Raw genomic sequence first — 5,217 nt, 5'->3', positions numbered from 1 at the left:
CCCCCCCCCCCACCCCCACGCCAAGACCAATTTCCTAGGGAACACTGTAGGTAAATGTGAAATTGAAATGAGCAAAGAAAAGAGACCACCGGGCTTGAAGGTCAAGGATTGAGTCTTTTAGCATTTTGCAGTTTTTGTGATCAGTCCTTATCACAAAAGGTTGATCTGAACCTTCTAGCCAGTGTCTCCATTCCTCTAAAGCTAATTTAATAGCTAACAGCTCTCAGTTACCCACATCATAATTCTGCTCAGCAGGAAACAAACGCCGAGAGAAGAAGGCACAGGGGTGAGTTTTGTTGTCTTTTTCAGATATTTGTGACAAAACAGCACCAACCCCTAGGTCAGAAGCATCGATCTCTACAATAAATTGTTTTGTGGGGTCTGGATGACACAAAATGGGGGCAGTAGAGAACAGACCCTTTAACTCACCGAACTTCTTGTCTGCCTCGAGTCCAGTTAAAGTTTCGGAGAGTAGAGGTAAGCTGGGTCAAAGGGGCAGCGATTTTGCTAATCTCTGATTAAAAGCCGATAGAAATTTACAAACCCCAGGAAGTGCTGGAGCTGTTTTTGGTCCACAGGAACAGGCCAATCAGTGATGGCACGAACTTTTTCGGGGTCAGTACGGAACTGTCCTTTCTTGAAGATGAACCCCAGAAAATAAACAGAAGATACATGAAAATCACATTTCTCAGCTTTTACAAAAAATTGATTGTCATAAAGACATTGGAGAACTGCTCGCACATGTGACATGTTGTTTTTGATCTTTAGAGTAAATAAGGATGTCGTCTAAATAGACGAAAACAAAGTCTTACAGGAAATCTCTGAGGACGTCATTTATGAGAGCTTGGAAGATGGCGAGGGCGTTGGCGAGCCCAAAAGGCATCACCAGATATTTACAATGCCCAAGTGGAGACTTAAACGCCATCTTCCACTCATCCCCCTCTCTTATACTCACCAGATGATAAGCATTCCTCAGATCAAGCTTAGAAAAAAATGGTAGCAGAGTAGAGTTGGTCATTAACAGAGTCAATCAAATAACTATTAAGAATAAATATCCCCTGCCATTGATTAAGTCCTCTATAATCAATACAAGGTCTGAGAGACTTATCCTTCTTTTCTACAAATAAAAACCCCGCTCCCAGAGGAGATGTGGATGGGCGAATGATTCCTGAGGACAAGGAGTCTTCAATGTAGCTCTTCATGGAGTCTTTTTCAGGGCCAGACAGATTATATGGACGACTAAATGGATGGGGAGCACCAGATATTAACTCAGTGGCGCAGTTGTATGATCTATGTGGGGGAAGAGACAGGGTTTTTTGTTCACTAAACACAGGTGCTAATTCGTGGTAAACCTGTGGGACCTTGGACAAATCAGCTTCTTCCACTGATTCATTTCCTTTAAAGGTATCATATCATGCTTTTAAATCTTTCTATTTCATGTCTAAATCATTCACTTATGGTCTATTTAAAATAAAACTGCAACACTTTGGTCTTAATTCCTCGTTTTTGTTGCTCCACAGACTCCTTGCCTTCCTTGCTTTACCCCTGTTCGTAGTTGCGCCTCAGAGCAAGCTGTTTTGGTGCGGTATCTTTAAATACAAATGAGATATTTCACACCCCGCCCCCTCCAGGTCGCTGAGCATTCGACTCCACCCCGTTCGGCCATATTTGTAGTTTCATAGCAAAAACACAGTTATCTTCCGACTAAAAACTGTTTTTAAGATAAAATAAGATAAGATAAAACTTTATTGATCCCACAGTCTGGAAATTTGCACATTACTGCAGCTTAATACAAAAGAGGCTGAGAAGAATAATGAAAGATTAATAAAAGATAACAAACAAAACCCCACAATATACGCATGTGATATATAGTAATGTACCAATGCACATATACACATATACATAAACACACATGCTTATTTATATACATAAATACACCGTAAAGTACAGTACAAAAACAAATGTATATGAAGGTGCATATTAGTGATGGCAGATGGCAAGCTAGTATTTGTGCAGCTAGAGTTCTGTAATCCAATATTCCCCCGCAAATTAAATCCTTCATTAAGCCTGTTCTTCCACTAGAAAATATTTTCACAAAGAAACTATCACACTGTGTCCTACGTTTTTCACTAGGCTACAAATCACTAATCTACCAATCTATCATAAATAAGAAAACTAGCATTTTACATCTCTTAAAGCTGTATTAAGTTAAAACCCAAATGGTCTTGTGAGCTCTAGGCTTGATTAATGTACTCCCTCACACATCAGTAGTAATCAGTTCGCTCTCTCTTATCCACAACTTGTACAAAACCTGCTGCTCGTTTATTAATTACCATCAACCCGGTCTTCCATCTTGGCTGTTATTTGTTTCCAAAGATTCTGATGGCCTCACACCACCCTACATATTAGATTTTCCTCTAACCTCACCGCGTTCAAAGCTAAAATTAAGACCTATTTATTTATAACGATTTTTATCTTGTACTTTTAGCATTGTATAACTTTTTCACCTTATTTTACTGTAGTTCTGCTTATAACTWATACTCATATACCTTATTTTGACCTGTTGCCTTATCGTCGTCGACTCAAACACTGTTATTAATGCACATTTATAAGTAGGACGAATCAATACACCTAAATTTTCAGTTGTCAGTTTTCAATCATTTTCTCTTAGTCTTTACTAGCGGCACTGAATAAATTCATTAGTCCTATCACACATTAAACCCTTCGTGTGCATATGGCGCCATTTAAGAATTAGGAATATTAAAACCTAAAATCAAAGCGCTATGAATACTCTAACGCCCCTGCATTTAGCAGAAGACAGTTTAAGTTTTAAGCTGAGCTCATAAAATTAAACTTTTACCTGTTTTACTCTTGGTAATATGATATCTATGCACTTATCTTTAAATATTATCATTAATAACAATATTCAGTGTCCCAATCAAAGTTATAATAATTTTAGATTTTCCATTATAGTCTATTTTAAGTTAGTTATGACTTATTTTCCTTTTAATTCAGTCAGTTTTTATCAATTTTTACAGTGGACCTGAATTTTTATTAGTTTGTATTTGTTTCAGTTAACTAAAATGCCTTTTGAAATTCCTCTATCAGTTGTAGTCAACTATAAAATTCTTTTCCTGATCTGTACAGGGTAAACATCACCACCCCCTGTAGCCATTATTTCATACACAACTATTTAAATGCACCTCTATTAATTTGTCCTACTTCTATACCCCTGCCTTTTTTTAGGTGTCCGGACCTCCCATCAGTTCTTCGTTCTATCAATCCGCCCACAAATCTCACATCCAGCCCCAGGCAGCACCAGTCCTCCTGCAAATAGAGAGCAGATCAATCATACACAGATCCTTCATCAGTCTGACTTCACAGTTGGAGAACAATGTTGCTTGGCTCACAGGGCAGCATCTCCGGGCCCCCTCCAGAGTGTCTGTCCCCAGAAAGTTCATAGTTCACAGGTTTTTAATTTGTTTTTGACTTCCAAGCTAAAGCTCCCAGCTGGAGGAACCTCCGGGCTGCAATATTGGCATTCTCAGACCCACATCTCGCTGGAACGATGGTCTCAACTTAGTGTCTCTGCTCCATCTTTGTGTCACAGCATGTATACAAGAGAAGTGTTCCGCAGATCAGTCCACCATTTTTCTGGCCGTCTGTGTCTTTCATGGTTTTCCTCAGAAACCCGGCCCACTGAATTCACTACACGTTTTCACCACTCATCCATTATACTTAGAGGCCCGTACCACCAGAAACCAAACATAAGATTCATGACCCCAAAATATCTGATGCAAGGTCCCGACACAACCCTCCTATGCTAGTGTCTGGCACTGAAGGAGTACTAACTTTATCAATTGAAAACGTGGTTATGAAGCCCCACCCTGCACAGATGAAGCCACATGCATCATCAGACAACTCTTAGCTAACTGTCCACTACTGCCCCACGCAGACCATATACCCAACGCACCGTTACTCCTGGAAATCATTTCTACTTGTTGTTAATGAAAAGCAATGTTTTAAACAATTTTTAATCTTTACTTTTAAGCCCCTTTTTATTTCTATTTATTTATGTCATTAATTTTATTTTATTCTATTTTATTTTATTTTAATGTCCTACAAATAAACTGCGAACACCTGTGTGTCACACCTATCTATCCTCCACTATCCTGTTTATTCGGGCATACCATTTTTAACAACATATTTTTTCCCAACAATCTGTTTGTAACAAGTGTCACCCTGATCCAGTCACTGCTGCAAAATGGTCACAGCTACCTGTGTCATGTCTGAATGGAATTGTGAGGTCAATCTGTTCCTATTACCTTTTGTTTTTAAAATCATTTTCCYTTATCCAAAGTGAACGCCTAAATAATGTAGTCTGCTAGACTAGTGTTGTGTCTTCCCCACGGTCCTTCTCAGCAGCAAAGCATCTGCTTAACACAAAAATTCTCAAAAATTAAAAGAAAAAATTAGTACTTTCCCATTTCAATTTACACACCCAATTTTTAAGTACTACTTATTTATTTATTCATTGTTTTTATTTGTATTTTACCCGTATCTCAGCTCCCTTGTCAGCAATTGTCTCGTATAAATGTTGCAGCCATAACCAGAACGTATTACTTTTACCATTCCAATTTGATATTTTAGCAGCCTCACTACCCAGGTAGGCCTGTCAGAATAACACATTTTTCTGGGCGACTAATTGTCTCAAAAGTTATTGCATTAAGTGATAATATTGCCTGGTGACCATTTTACAACTAATAATTATAAAAGTGTAATATGTAAGTGTAATAAATCAATAAACTTTAATTTTTAAAGAATGTTTAACAAAGTGGACTGTCAGTCTCTAACAAAAAACGCACTTGAATAACAATAAAAACAAAGAACAACAAAAGGTAAATTAAACACCCCACACAACTAAGACAGTAACTGCACAGTATTTTAGAGCAGCATCTCTTTAGAGATGAAGTAAGCTACAGTGCCTGGTGAGAACCCAATGTTTCTTATGGGGACATAAGCCTAGTTCACATTGTTGTGGAATACTTATTTCTGTATCACCTTGACACTGTCCATTTTTCATATCTTGTGATATCCCTGGACGTCAGCATCGAGTTAACCTACTTCACGTACCAGAACGAGGCAGATTCTGATTGGTTGTTCATTATCACGTGGTGATAACTGACAGTATAACATTGCTTGCCCGGCCTATGACAG

Source organism: Austrofundulus limnaeus, unplaced genomic scaffold (genome assembly GCF_001266775.1).
Source record: "Austrofundulus limnaeus strain Quisiro unplaced genomic scaffold, Austrofundulus_limnaeus-1.0 Scaffold519, whole genome shotgun sequence".
NCBI classification, from domain to species: domain Eukaryota; kingdom Metazoa; phylum Chordata; class Actinopteri; order Cyprinodontiformes; family Rivulidae; genus Austrofundulus; species Austrofundulus limnaeus.
The sequence above is the reverse complement of the archived record's forward strand: the minus strand, read 5'-3'. Positions refer to the sequence as shown.